The 15,628-nt window shown below is 44.0% G+C and overlaps 1 protein-coding gene across 1 annotated transcript in view; it reads right to left on the bottom strand.

Annotated features, from left to right (window-relative positions):
* Positions 1-4,616: 4,616 nt before the first annotated feature.
* Positions 4,617-15,628, bottom strand: part of LOC115834764 (rho guanine nucleotide exchange factor 2-like) — a 71,912-nt gene continuing 60,900 nt past the window's right edge. Inside the window, exon 8 of the mRNA XM_030810872.1 lies at positions 4,617-4,794. The gene's annotated coding sequence lies outside the window, so the exon portion shown is untranslated. The remainder of the gene's footprint in view (positions 4,795-15,628) is intronic.

Below are 15,628 nucleotides of genomic sequence, written 5' to 3' on the forward strand. Positions count from 1 at the left end.
TGGTTTTTAGTATATTCACAAAGTTGTACGACTATTTAATTCCTGAACATTTTTACCATCCTAAAAGGAAACTCCTTACCCATAAGTAGTCACTCCCCATCCTGCCATCTCCCAGCCCTTAGCACCCACTAATCATCTTTCCGTCCTATGATTTGTCTATTCGAGTCATTTCATATAAATGAAATCGTGTAATATTGATGGCAGCAGTGGGCCATCTGGATTGGCCGCTGCCATCACTCTGGCTGCAGCAGGGAGGCGTGGCCAGAGCCAGTCAGAGCCAGGGACAAGTGGGAGCCCTGCCCCTTCCGAGTTGGGGCGGTGCCCAAGTCATGGCTGTGGATCTAGGCCTCCTGCTCCACGGAGCAAGCAGGAGCCCCGCTCTTCGGAGTGCAATTACGGCCTCCCAAACCGTGACTGCGGACCCAGGCATCTGTGCACTCTTGTGGGGCCCAGGAAGGCTGCCCCAGCCCTCGCAGGCTCAGAGGTGTCTGCTCCCGCTGCCTGGCTTCTCCCTGCTGTCGGCACTAGCTCTGATCTTGGAGCAAAGCTGGGGCTAAGCCTAGGTACTGTCGCAGCCTGGCCAGGTGTACACACATTCAGGGCAGTGCTGACATGCCAGCTTCTTGCCTCCTTGGCCCCCTCTGGACTTTGGGCACCAACAAGCATAGGAGGGAAGCCAAAGGGGGGCTGAAGGCAGCTCAGCAGTGGCCTGCCCGTGCCCCCTGGCACCTACAGGGCACTATGAATGGCAGTGGAAGGCAGACAGCTTCCCAGCGAGGCCCCACCTTCAGGCCAGGGAGTGCCTGAAGTCTGGTGCTGGGGCTGCCAGTCCCGTGGACAGGAGTGGGAACTTACGGTACCTTTTCCAGGCCTGCCCATGGCCACCCATGGACAAATCAACATGTACTTCCTCCCCTCTGAGGCTCATAAAAACTTTGGGTCTGGGTGTAGTGGCTCATGCCTGTAATCCCAGCACTTTGGGAGGCTAAGGCAGGCAGATCACCTGAGGTCAGGAGTTTGAGACCAACCTGGCCAACATCGTGAGACCCCATCTCTACTAAAAATACAAAAAAATTAGCCGAGCGTGGTGGTGGGCGCCTGTAATCCCAGCTACTTAGGAAGTCAAGGCAGGAGAATCCCTTGAACCCAGGAGACAGAGGTTGCAGTGAGATCATGCCATTGCACTCCAGCCTGGGTGAAAAGAGTGAGACTGTCTCAAACAAAAAGCAAACAAACCAACCTTGGGCTCAGCTAGAGCTGAGCAGACATCGGGACAACCGGCTGCAGAGAGGAGCTATCCACTCTAGAGCCTTCTCTGCTGAGAGCTGGGAAGACATTCAGACGACCTGCCTGCAGAGAGGAGCTGCCCACTCCAAGGGCGTCCTCTGAGCTATTCTGCCACTCAATAAAGCTCTTCTTTGTCTTGCTCACCCTCCGCTTGTCTGCATACCCCATCTGTTCTGGTTGCAGGACAAGAACTTGGGGCCCGTTTAATGGCAGGGCTAAAAGAGCTGCAACAGAAACAGGGCTGAGATGTGCCCCTTTTTCACCAGGTTGTGGGTGAAGAGAAGGAAAGAAGAGCTGCAGCCCTTCAGGGAGCCCAGACCTGGGAGCTCCCTGAGCCAGGGCTGTGACTCCCTCCTTGGAGCCCTGTGGTTGCTGGCATCTCCAAGCTTCTGAGCGCTACGTGTTCCCCAGTGCCAGCTGTGAAAGCTGCTTGCGGTGCACCTGGTCCAGCCTCGCAGAGAACCAGTGCCTGTGCCAGCACCTGGAGCTGCCCGCCCTGCTGCAGCAGCCGGCATGTCTGACTGTGCATATTGGCCAGACCCCGTGCTCACTCACATACCCCTCACCGGCCCATGCCTGACTTGCCCTTGGCAGGCGTGGGACCCAGGCTAGTAGCGTGAGCGGAGGACAGCCTGCCAAGACAAGTGGGTGAAACAAGCCCAGTGGACCAGAGCAAAACTCGGGCAAAGATGCCACCAGCCACAGACTTTTCTGGCCAGAAAAATGACACCCCAAAAATCCCGTAACAATATGTGAGGCCAGCTGACTTTCCAAGGATTGTACAGCTAGTAAAATGGAAGTGCTGATATTCAAACACAAATTCGTGTTTGGGTTTGGATATAAAACTTGTGCTCCTAACAGCCATAAGGACCCAATCCAAAGGCAGACTTTGATAGTCAACATAAATATGTTTAGAAGGTTATGGCTAAAGGAAAGACTGGAAACAAAAAACAATTTTTTTTTTCTTTTTTGAGACAGAATCTCACTCTGTTGCCCTGGAATGCAGTGGCACAATCTCGGCTCACTGCAACCTCTGCTCCTGGGTTCAAGTGATTCTCCTGCCTCAGTTTCCTGAGTACCTGGGATTACAGGCGCCCACCACTGTGCCTGGCTAATTTTTGTATTTTCACAAAATACAAGATACAGCCTTTTACAAAATACAGCCTGTTGGCCAGGCTGGTTTCGAACTCCTGACCTCAGGTGATCTGCCCGTCTCAGCCTCCCAAGTGCTGGGATTACACACGTGAGCCACCTCGCCCGGCCAACAAAAACAATTTTTAAAAGAACTTGAGAAAACCTGGAGGCAATGATTATTGCCTTCAAATACTTGAAGGGTTTGACTTCCTGAATGAAAAACAAGAACTGAACTTAGTTTGTATGATGTCAGAGTGGGGAACTAGGCACAAACCATAGAAGTTATAGGGAGATGGGTTTGGGTTTTCTATGTGGGAGAACATTCAGATAGTTAGCAGTGTCTGAAAATGTTTCAGTTTTGACCAGGGAGGTATTTAAGTAGCAGATGGATCATTATAGACAGAGAGGCTAGTATTGGTTGTGTGCGTGGGAAAGGTAGTGGTGAGGCTGGATGTGGTGGCTCACACCTGTAGTCCCAGCACTTTGGGAGGCCGAGGTGGGTGGATCACGAGGTCAGGAGTTTGAGACCAGCCTGGCCAACACAGTGAAATCACGTCTCTACTAACAATACAAAAAATTATCCGGGCTTGGTGACGGGCACCTGTAATCCCAGCTACTCAGGAAGCTGAGGCAGGAGAATTGCTTGAACCTGAGAGGTGGAGGTTGTAGTGAGCTGAGATCGCGCCATTGCACTCCAGCCCTGGCAACAGTGCAAGACTCTGTCTCAAGAAAAAAAAAAAAAAAGAAAAAGGAAGGTAGTGGTGGACACTGAGAGTGGAAAGCCAGTGAGGAGAATTTGAAGCTTCTGATAAATGAACTTAGGCAGGGACTGGGCTTTTCCAGGATGCCTAAGATGAGAGTAACCTCCTTACAAGCTTTGGAATGTAGAGCCTGGGCAACATGGCAAAACCCCATCTCTACAAAGAAAAAATTAGCCGAGTGTAGTGGCGCACATCTGTAGTCCCAGCTACTTGGGAGGGTGAGGCAGGAGGATGGCTTGAGTCTGGGAGGTCGAGGTTGCAGTGAGCCATGATGATGCCACTTTGCCCCAGCCTGGGTGACAGACCAAGACCTTGTCTCAAAAACAAAAGAACTGGAACGTAGATCAAGGTGTTGTTCATCTCAGGGAAGAAAATAAGAGGTGTCATGTAATAGCCGACTTGCTTTGCAACAGGAGTATAGGATATAGTATATAGTAGTGGAGAGAGCTCTGATTGTGGGGTCAGCTAGATCATGACTTGTTAGTTGTGTGCATTAGGCATGTTAATTCACTTTTCTGAGCTTTGATATCCTCACTATAAAATGCGGTAGAAATATCTACTTCACAGGAGTGGAATCATAGACATTGGAGACTTGGAAGGGTGGGAAGGTAGGAGGGGGATGAGAGATGATAAATTACTTAATGGGTACAATGTTCATCATTTGAGTAATGGTTACACTAAAAACCCAGATTTCACCAATAAGCAATGTATCTATTTAACAAAATGGCACTTGTACTCCCTAAATCTATATAAAAGAAAATACAAAGAACTATGCCTCACAGAATGGTTGTGAGGATTAAAGGATATGGTGTTTGGTATATAGCAGGTGCTCAGTAAATGGCAGGATTATTGAATGGCTATTATCATTAGTTATGAACTTCATTAGTATAAATTGGTATCAGTTTTTTGAGAGGTAGTATGGAAGAATAGAAAGGATGGACTTTGGATTCAGGCAGACCTGGGTTTGAATTTCTCTTACCAAACCTATAAGTTTGGGCAATTTACATAAACTTCTTTTTTTTCCTGTGTAAAATAGAGCCAGTTATCTCAATAATGCCCCGTCAGAGAGGGTTGCTGTAATGATTAATTGAAATAATATGGGCCAGGCCTGGTGGCTTACTCCTGTAATCCCAGCACTTTGGGAGGCCAAGGCAGGAAGATTGCTTGAGGCCAGGAGTTTGAGACAGCTTGGGCAATATAGTGAGATCCGGTCTCTTAAAAAAAAAAATTTAAAAAAACAAATAGTATGTGTAAAGTGCCTAGCAAATGGGAAGTACTCAATAAATGGTAGTAACAATGCTATTTTAAATAATATTTATTAATACACAAATATATTCTCTTACTTTCATGAAACAGCTCTCAGTTGCTTGCATCAAAGACCCTGACCCACTGCTCTCACCACCCACCCCAGACTCTGATGTCTTAAGCTACTCACATGCTATAGATTTTGCCCTGTGACTTCAGTTTTTTGGCAGTTGTGCAGTCCTTGCTTGGTTCCTGGCTCATGGGAGTATTTTTGTTACCCACTGCAGCATCTGTGTCCTCATGCATTCATTCGCTGGCGTCACCATCTTCCTCTTCCACTTGCAGGGCCAGAGCTGCTCTTCATTTGCTGATGGGGAGGAGAGGGTAATTGTAGATACAGTCTCAAAATAGATTACTTGTGTCCAGATAAATAATGCCAAGCATTGCAGGGGACAGGAAGCACATTTCCCAGAGCTGACAGGGAGAGTTCATACCACAATTTGAATGTCTTCCAGAAAGTTGTCAACTCTTTTTTTTTTTTTTTTTGAGATGGTGTTTCACTCTTGTTGCCCAGGCTGGAGTGCAATGGCGTGATCTCGGCTCACAGCAACCTCCGCCTCCTGGGTTCAAGCCATTCTCGTGCCTCAGCCTTTGGAGTAGCTGGGATTACAGGCATGCGCCACCACGCCCGGCTAATTTTGTATTTTTAGTAGAGACGGGGTTTCTCCATGTTGGTCAGGCTGGTCTCGAACTCCAGACCTCAGGTGATCCGCCCGCCTCGGCCTCCCAAAGTGCTGGGATTACAGGTGTGAGCCACCACGCCCAGCCGAAAGTTGTCAACTCTTAAGCCTGGCTTTTAGATAATTAAAACCTTAGTTATTGTAGAGACTCAGAAATCTGAACAATTAAAATGAGAAAGCAGTCTCATTTTGATCTTTTTTTCCCATCCAGTCCCTCTTCTATATGAAGTGACCTATTTAAAAATATATTCTGTTCACTCTCATTTCTATTCTGTTTGTCATGGTTAATAGATCGTGGCCCTGGAGGGACTTTAGAGTCATCTGATCTAACTTCAAGGTACATGGCTAGTAGTTGGGGGAGCTGGCCTGACCTCTCCTGGGGCCCCAGTTTCCTACTCTGTCTTTTATGCTGACCAATATTAGGTTAAGTATATTGCACACATACTTTACAAAGTCTTTTAGTACCTGATTCAATTGTGCTTTTGGGATCATCTGCACATTTTGCCCTTCTGTCTATTCACATCCTTCCCAATCTTCATGGTCTTACATCCTCTGGGAGACTTTTCCTAAGTTTTATCTTTCCCCCTCCTAATTTCCTAAGCACTAACACCTTCATTTATGTGAGAAAAGGTGTAGAATAGTGGGGAAATTATGGATTTTGGTGTCAGAGAAACCCAAGACCCTATGCTAGCTTCGATAGTAGTTGTTTTACTTTGGGTAGGTTACTTAATCTGTTTCCTCAACTGTAAAGTGGGGATAATAATGCTTATCTTGTAAAGGTATTGTGATTTAGACACATGGTAGGTGCTCAACAAAGTAGATGTCAGTGCTTAATATATGGTAGCAATGATTATCATTTATTCACTTCTTTCTAATCATTTATTCATCAGAACAAACCTTGATTGTCTACAATGTGCCTGAGAGGAAAGTGACATGACTCTTGCTCTGAGGATCTCTTGGTTTAGCATAGGGGTTCTTAGGTGATGATAAGAGTTTTGGTGAATCTCCTGAAGTAACAGGCAAACTCTTTGTATATCCATGCTTATATGCATTTGTCTAGGAAGAGGGTTCATGACTAAGCAGATCCTCAGCAACGTCTATAACTCTGCAAAAGCTAAGGATTTCTCCTAGCCATCTCCCCCTGGATTTCCTGCCAGGTGTGCTTGTTGTTCATACCACCTATTTTGACTTCATACAATGCCTGCAGTATTGCTTAGCTGTTTAATACAAATGTATGTCTATGTCTCCAGCCATCCAAATGCCTGAAGGACAGAGATTGTGCATACATTTTTTGATAGCTTTATTGAAATATAGTTCACATAACCTACAATTCACCTATTTAAAGTGTGGAATTCAGTAGCTTTTATTATATTCCCAGAATTGTACAACCATTACTACAATCAGTTTGAGAACATCATCCCCCCAAAAAACTCCATACCCCTTAGCAGTCATCCACAGCTCCCCAGACCTTCCAGCCCCAGGCAGCCACTAATTGACTTCCTTTCTCCATAGATTTGGCTATTCTGGATATTTCACAGAAATAGAATCACATAATATTTGGTCCTTTGTGACTGGTTTCTTTTATTTAGTATAATGTTTTCAAGATTCATCCCTGTAGTTACATTTTGTTTTTATATTCTCTTTAACATTCAGCATAGCAGTTGGCATATAAGCTTTTCTTTTCTTCTTTTTTTTTTTTTTAACTTGAGACAGGGTCTTATTCTGTCACCCCAGGCCGGAGTGTAATGGCACAGTCACAGCTCATTGCAGCCTCAGCCCTCTGGGTCCAAGTGATCCTCCTACCTCAGCCTCCTGAGTAGCTAGGATCATAGGTGTGCACCACCACGCCTGGCTAATTTTTTGTTTTGTAGAGAAAGGGTCTTCCTGTGTCGGCCAGGCTGGTCTCAAAATCCTAGGCTCAAGTGATCTTTCTACTTTGGCCTGCCAAAATGCTTGGATTGTAGGCGTTAGCCACTACACCTGGCTTATAATAGACTTTTTAAAAATTAGCTTTATTTTAGAATAGTTTTAGATTTACAGAAAACTTGCAAAGACAGTACACAGAGTTCCCATATATCCCAAGTTCCCCTATTACTATTATCTTTACATTAGTGTGATTTATTTATTTATTTTTTGAGACAGAGTCTTGCTCTGTTGCCCAGACTGGAGTGCAGTGGTATGATCTCTGCTCACTGCAACCTCTGCCTCCCGGGTTCAAGCGATTCTCCTGCCTCAGCCTTCTCCCAAGTAGCTGGGATTACAGGCACGCACCACCACCCCTGGCTAATTTTTGTATTTTTAGGAGAGATGGGGTTTCACCACGTTGGCCAGGCTGGTCTTGAACTCCTGGCCTCAAGTGATCTGCCTGCCGCAGCCTCCTAAAGTATTGGGATTACAGGTGTGAGCCCCCGCACCCGGCCTAGTGTGATTTTTTTTTTTTATAATTAATGAGCCAATATTGGTATATTACATTAGCTAATGTCCATACTTTATTCAGATTTCCTTACTTTTTCTCTAGTGTCCTTTTTCTGTTGCAGATCCCATTCAGGATGTTATATTTTATTTAGTCGTCGTCTTTTCTGTAGGCTCCTCTTGACTGATAGTTTCTCAGATTTTCCTTGTTTTTGCACACTAGACTTTTCATACATCCATGTTGAAAGAATTAAAATTGTTATCCATAGTGGGCAGGAGTTTCCTTTTATGTTATGGGACCTTAAGAACAGACTTTTTTTTGTTTCCTTCCCGTAAAACAAACAAACAAAAGAACAGACGTTTGTTTGGAAGACTGAGGCAAGGGAATTGCTTGAGTCCAGGAGATCGAGGCTGCATTTGCTATCATTATATTTGTTTTTTTGTTCTTACCTCCATTCTGAAGTATCATTATCACTGTCATTTTTTATTTTTATTTTTTAATTTTTTTTGAGACAGAGTCTTGCTCTGTTGCCCAGGCTAGAGTGCAGTGGCGAGATCTCGGCTCACTGCAACCTCCACCTCCTGGGTTCAAGGGATTCTCCTGCCTCAGCCTCCTGAGTAGCTGGGATTACAGATGCCTGCCACTATGCCTGGTTAATTTTTGTATTTTTAGTAGAGACGTGGTTTCACAATCTTGGCCATGCTGGCCTCGAACTCCTCACCTCGTGATCCACCCACCTTGGCCTTCCAAAGTGCTAGGATTATAGGCGTGAGCCACCGTGCCCAGCCTATCACTGTTATTGAGAGACAGTGTACTGTAATAGAGGCATAGCTTTTGTAGTAAGTCAGTCCTCTTTTTTTTTTGAGACGGAATCTCATTCTGTGGCCCAGGCTGGAGTGCAGTGGCGCAATCTCTGCTCACTGCAACTCTGCCTCCTGGGTTCAAATGATTCTTCTGCCTCATACTGCTGAGTAGCTGGAATTACAGGCATGTGCCACCAAGCCCGGCTAATTTTTGTAATTTTAGTAGAGACAACACCATGTTGGTCAGGCTGGTCTTGAACTCCTGACCTTGTGGTCCGCCCGCCTCAGCCTCCCAAAGTGCTGGGATTACAGGCATGAGCCACCGCACCTGGCCATTAAGTCAGTCCTCTTAGCAGCTTATTAGGTATAATTTTTTGGAATATAATCTCTCTGGGTCTCAGTTGCTTTACTTGTGAAATTGTCTTGCAGTGTTTTCAGAATTAAAGAAGATTTAATAAAGCCCCTCTCATGACGCTGTGCATGGCAGATGCATAGTAATAATTGATTGATATTAGAAAAAAAATAGATTAAGTTGGAAATGGTAAACAGTGAGAAAGCAGTGTGGGGGGGGCGGGGACTTTGTTTTTTGAGCATTTACTGTAGTGGGTGGAATGAGAATGATGACCTTGGTTTGTTTGCATGCTTGGTGTTAATTGTAGGGTAGCCTCTTTGCTAGATAAGAGCCTTTTTGTCCTTTTTTGGTTTGTGTACTGTGGGTTTCTTGCCTCTCTGAGAAGACATACTTGGAGGTCTATAAATGCTTAAGATTGTCCTAACATGGCTGTTTTGCTGTAGGTGCTGTGCCTGAGGAAAAATACCATTTTTAAGCAAGGCTTTTCTTTCTTAAGGTAAGCATATTAACAACAATAATTAAATATAGGTAACATTTGTCTTTGGCTTCATAGTTCACACAGCATTTTTTCATCATATTTACTTGCATGTCTATAAGCACATCATGCATCTCGCCTGCCACCTTGCTCCTTCCCCATTCTCGGTTGATAGCATCTCCATTCATTTAGTTGCTGAGGCCAAAATACTTGCAGTTAATCTTTGATGCTGTTAATTCTTTTTTTTTTTTTTTCTTTTTGAGATGGAGTTTCACTCTGTCACCCAGGCTGGAGTGCAGTGGCGTGATCTTGGCTCACTGCAACCTCTACCTCCCAGGTTCAAATGATTCTCCCGCCTCAGCCTCCCAAGTAGCTGGGATTACATGCACCTGCCGTCATGCCCAGCTAATTTTTCTGTTTTTGTAGAGATGGGGTTTCACCACATTGGCCAGGCTGGTCTTGAACCCCAGATCTCAGGTGATCTGCCTGCCTCAGCCTCCCAAATTGCTGGGATTACAGGTGTGGGCCCCCGTGTCCGGCCAGATGCTGTTAATTCTTCAGCAAAACTTGTTGGCTTTACTTTTGAAATACAAACAGAACCATTTTTTTTTTTTTAATTGAGACAGAGTCTACCTCTGTTGCCCAGGCTGGAGTGCAGTGGCATGATCACAGCTCACTGTAGCCTTGACATCCCACGCTCAAGTGATTCTTCCACCTCAGCCTCCCAAGTAGCTGGGACTACAGGCATGTACTAGCATGCCCTATTAGTTTTTGTATTTTTTGTAGAGACAGGGTTTTGCCATGTTGCCCAGGCTGGTCTTGAATTCCTGGGCTCAAGTGATCTGCCCAAAGTGCAGGGATTACAGGCATGAGCCACTATGCCAGACCTAGAACCATTTCTTTCTCCAGTTTTTGCCTCATGCTTTCTGTTTTGCTAAACCACTAGGGGCCAGCTCCTTATCTTCTCATTGCCTTTACTACCATCACTTGGCCTCCCAACTGGTCTCCCTAGTTTACCTTTGTCTTCTATTCTTCGCAGTAAAGCAGAGTGATTTTTTTTTTTTAAAGAGACCTAACATTATGAACATAAGAATGATTCTTTTAAAGCCAAGTTAGCTCACATCACTCCTTTGCTCCAAATTCTCCAGTGGTATCCCATCTTACTCAAAATAAAACCTGCAATCTTTACCGTGGCCTATAGGACCTTCCATAATCTGTATCCTCATTTTATACTACTTACTCAGCATTAGCTGCACTGTGGTTTCCTATTCCTTGATAATCTAAGCACCTTCCCACCCCAGGATCTGTGCGTATTCTTTCCTCAGATATCCATATGGCTTGTCCTATACTTTATTCAGGTTTCTGTCCAAATGTCATCCCATCCAAGAGGCCTTCCCTGACTACTCTATGTAAAATATACACCCCTCCATCAATCTCTCTTCCCTTATACTTTGCTTTATTTTTCTTTATAGCAGATGTCACCATCTGACTCATTTTGTATATATAAAAATGTTTAACTGTCTTTCCTTGCCCCTTAAAAATAAGCATCATGGGGATACGGACTTTTAGTTTTGTTTATTGCCCTATTCCTAGGCCTAGAATGGTATCTGACACATAGTAGGCATTTAATAAATATTTGTTAAATGAATGAATTGACCTTCATAGTGACCTGGTAAAACAGATGATATTATCTCAATTTTATATAAATAACTGGGGTCCAGAGAGTTTAATCTGTTGTTTTAATATGATGGAGCTAATTTGGGTTGGAATTAGGATTCAAATCCAAGTTGTCTTTTTTTTTAAACTGTTCTGTGTATAGAATGCAACCTCTCCATTGTTTTTCTTTTTTCTTTATTTTTTTGAGACAGAATCTCTTTCGCCCAGGCTGGAGTGCAGTGACACTATCTCACTGCAACCTCTACCTCCCAGGTTCAAGCAATCCTCCTGCCTCAGCCTCCTGAGTAGCTGGGGTTACAGGTGCCCACCACCATGTCTGGCTAATTTTTCTATTTTTAATAGAGATGCGGTTTCACCATGTTGACCTGGCTGGTTTCAAACTCCTGACCTCAAGTGATCCGTGCTCCTCAGGCTCCCAAAGTGCTGGTATTACAGGCATAAGCCACCATGCCCAGGCTCCCCATTGTTTTTCTCTAAGTCTGATGAAATACATTTGGGGGTTTATTTCTCTGTTCAGCAGCAAATATGCACCAAATGTCTTTTGTGTGACAGCCATAGGATATAAAATAATGTATCGTATATCTTCCTGAACTACTCGGCACTCATGATCCTGGATGATTTCTTGAGTCCTTAACATTTATTGAGGGCTTTCTCCCTTTATTTCCCTTCCATCTTCTTATTTTTTTTTTTCTTAATCCCAAATGTGATAGTATCCCCTTCCTCTTAATCTATTATCCCATCTTAATCAGTCAACTACTATTTGATAAGCACCTCCTATGGCACCATACTAGCTATTTTTCGTTATCTCTAATCTTCACAAAAAACACTACAAGACAAATATAAATATCATTTTACAAAAGAGGAAACTGACTCAAAGTTTAAGATACATTTTCAGTCCCATGAGATTGTAGTATTATTATCTTTTTTTTTTTTTTGAGATGATGTTTCGCTCTTGTCGCCCAGGCTGGAGTGCAGTGGCACGATCTTGGCTTACTGCAACCTCCGCCTCCCGAGTTCAGGTGATTCTCCTGCCTCAGCCTCCCGATTAGCTGGGGTTACAGGTGCCCACCACCAAACCCAGGTAATTTTTTGTATTTTTAGTAGAGACAGGGTTTTGCCATATTGGGTAGGCTAGTCTCAAACCCTTGACCTCAGGTCATCTGCCCGTCTCAGCCTCCCAAAGAGCTGGGATTACAGGCGTGAGCCGCTGCGCCCGGCCACTTCGTTTTTTAAAACTCACCGTAAAATAGTTTCACCTCCCTAGTAGAAGTGACCATACTTTCCTTTGTGTGCTATTTAATTTTGTACGTTTCTGTTCCAGATCAATACTATATTGTGGCTCACATTCGTTTACCAGCACCTTTCCCAACTAGACCATGGATAGAGACATCTTACTTACATTTACATTCTCAGGATGTGGCACTTTGGCACACATCAGGTGCTTACTAAAGTTTGTGGAAGGAAGAAAGGAAAGAAGGAGTAAGGAAACAGCATTGATGCATCTTTAGTGATAGAATATAAATTTTGCAAACTATGCAAATAAAATATGGGTTTCTAATTGTATTGAACATACTTTCTCCCTCCTTTTAGGTTTAGAACTTCAGGAGAGAAGCCCACCTATTCTGTAGGTAAGCAGTTTTTACCTGATGTAGTTGGCCTGCTTTAAGTGACCCTTTAGCACTCTATAATAATTTTGCCTAGAAGGAAGCCTACCATATCTTTGAGAACAGTAGCCTGAACCAAACCCCACCCCTCCATGTGAGCATGGAATCGAATCATGGGTGAGAACATAAAGTAGTGGTTAAGAGCAAGAGCTCTACAGTAAGTTTGGATTCCAACTGTACTACATATTTATTTGATCTTTGGCTATTTCTCTGTAGCTTGGTTTCCTCACCTTAAAAAATGAGCAGGCTGTGAGGCCGGGTGCAGTGGCTCACACCTGTAATCCCAGCACTTTGGGAGGCTGAGGCGGGCGGATCACCTGAGGTCAGGAGTTCGAGACCAGCCTGGCCAACATGGTGAAACCCCATCTCTACTAAAAATACAAAAAATTAGCTGGGTGTGGTGGCAGGTGCCTGTAATCCCAGCTACTCGGAAGGCTGAAGCAGGAGAATCGCTTGAACTCGGGAGGCGGAGGTTGCAGTGAGCCGAGATTACGCCATTGTACTCCAGCCTGGGGGACAAGAGCGAGACTTCATCTCAAAAAAAAAAAAAAAAAAAAAAAATGAAGAGGCTGTGCAGCGTGGTGAGACCCTGTCTCTACAAAAATTTTTTAAAAAATTAACTGGGCGTGGTGGCACAGGCTTGTGATCCTACCTACTCCAGAGGCTAAGGCAGGAGGATTGCTTGAGCCCAGGTTACAGTGAGCTATGAATGTGCCACTGCACTGCAGCCTGGGTGACAGAGCAAGATCCTGTCTCTTAAATTAAAAAAATTTTTAAAAAGGATAATTATAATACAAACTGTAGTGTGCCATTTGAAGATTCAGTGAGACAAAAGATATAAAGTGCTTGGTGGGGTGTGGTGGCTCACACCTGTAATCCCAGCACTTTGGGAGGCCAAGGAGGGCGGATCATGAGGTCAGATCAAGACCATCCTGGCTAACACAGTGAAACCCCATCTCTACTAAAAATACAAAAAATTAGCCAGGCGTGGTGGCACGTGCCTGTAGTCCCAGCTACTCGGGAGGCTGAGGCAGGAGAATTGTTTGAACCCCGGAGACGGAGGTTGCAGTGAGCCGAGATCGCACCACTGTACTCCAGCCTGGGCGACAGAACGAGACTCCGTTTCAAAAAAAAAAAAAAAAAGATAAAATGCTCAAAAAGTAGCAGCTATAATTATTATTATTAATACTGCTACTATTCCAGAACTGCCTTGTATGTCCATCGTCAGGCTAGGGCTTTTCTCACACTGTTTAATCCAAAATGAATGTCCATTCAGTCTGATTAACTCAATGGATTTCCATCTCTGTTTCAACCCAATTACTTGCCATCTTTGCTTTGTCTATTATGTGAGAAATTTCAATGGAGTTGTTGGATTTTAATGACGTTTGTCATGTGTCTAACAAGTATCAGAGATAAAGGAATGGAAGTAAGGAAGGGAACTAATATTTTTTACTCAATGCCTACTGTGTGCAAGGAAGTGTGGAAGAGGCTTTTTACATATGTTAATTATTTTAGAAGATGGCAGCAATGTGTAGGGAATCACCATTTCTACTGCGCCCAAAGCCTAACATCTCAAAATAATGGGCTTCTTTTTATTTATACATTCTCTTGACAAACATGTATCTTACTAGACTGTGTGTTAGATGCTGGCGATACAAAATTAAGAGGATATAGTCCTTGCTATTTAGTAGTTTTAGCTTATTTTTTCCCCAGGAATAATACAATGAACATTTCTTTACCCACCATTTAGATTCACCTTTGTTAACACTTTGTCACGTTAGCTTCTTAAAAATTAGACATCATGATACTTTACCCTTGAATACTTTAGCTTGGGTTTTTAGAAATAAGGATATTTTCGGGCGGGCACGGTGGCTCATGCCTGTAATCTCAGAACTTTGGGAGGCGGAGACGGGTGGATCACCTTAGGTCAGGAGTTCAAGACCAGCCTGACCAACATGGAGAAACTCCGTCTCTACTAAAAATACAAAATTAGCTGGGCGTGGTGGAGCATGCCTGTAATCCCAGCTACTTGGGAGGCTGAGGCAGGAGAATCGCTTGCACTCGGGAGGCAGAGGTTGCAGTGAGCTGAGATCGCACCATTGCACTCCAGCCTGGGCAACAAGAGTGAAACTCTGACTCAAAAAAAAAAAAAAAAAAGAAAGAAGGATATTTCCTTTTTTTTTTTTAATTATAATTTAAGTTCTGGGTTACATGTGCAGAACGTACAGTTTTGTTACATAGGTGTACACGTGCCCTGGTGGTTTACTGCACGCATCAACCCATCACCTACATTAGGTATTTCTCCTAATGTTATCCCTCCACTAGCCCCCCACCCCCCGACAGGCCCTGGTATGTGATGTTCCCCTCCCTGTGTCCATGTGTTCTCATTGTTCAACTCCCACTTATGAGTGAGAACATGCAGTGTTTGTTTTTCTGTGGTTTTTGTAATAGTGTAGAGTGCCTGCAAAGGATATATTAAGCAACCCATTGGATACACTGATCTTGAGCTAAAAATTTAGGTCTGAGTTGAAACTATACATATGAAAGTCATTGCTTTGTCAATTTTAATTGAAGCCATGGGAATGAATGTGATCAGTTAAGGAGAAAAGGTGGAGAAGAGACCCAGGGATCATACCCTGAGGAATTTCAACCTTAAAAATCTGGGTAGAGGGAGAAAGGCTAATGAAGCTGAGAAAGAGAGACCAAAGTGGAGGAAACCTGGATAGTATAGTATCATGGCAGGCAAGAGGAGAGCGTTTCAAGAAGGAAAGAGTGGCCAACCATGTTACAGTTTCAACTGTGCTACCGAGAGATCAGGAAAAACATGAACATGATAGTATCCTTGGATTTTAGCAATCTAGAGGTCACTGGTGACCTTAGGGAGGGTAGTCTAGGTAGGTGGGGTGGATGGGTTGTGGAAATTAACCTTGAGGTGACAAGTGAATGAAAGTCCAAGAGTTAGAAAAAAAACGACTGTAGACAATGCTTTAAAAAAGTTTGAGACTGAATGGGTCAATAACATATTGGCAGGAACTGAAGAGAGATGTAGGGTGAAGGAAAGATTTTTTAAAAAATTG

The sequence above is a fragment of the Nomascus leucogenys genome, chromosome 4, assembly GCF_006542625.1.
Source record: "Nomascus leucogenys isolate Asia chromosome 4, Asia_NLE_v1, whole genome shotgun sequence".
Taxonomy (NCBI): domain Eukaryota; kingdom Metazoa; phylum Chordata; class Mammalia; order Primates; family Hylobatidae; genus Nomascus; species Nomascus leucogenys.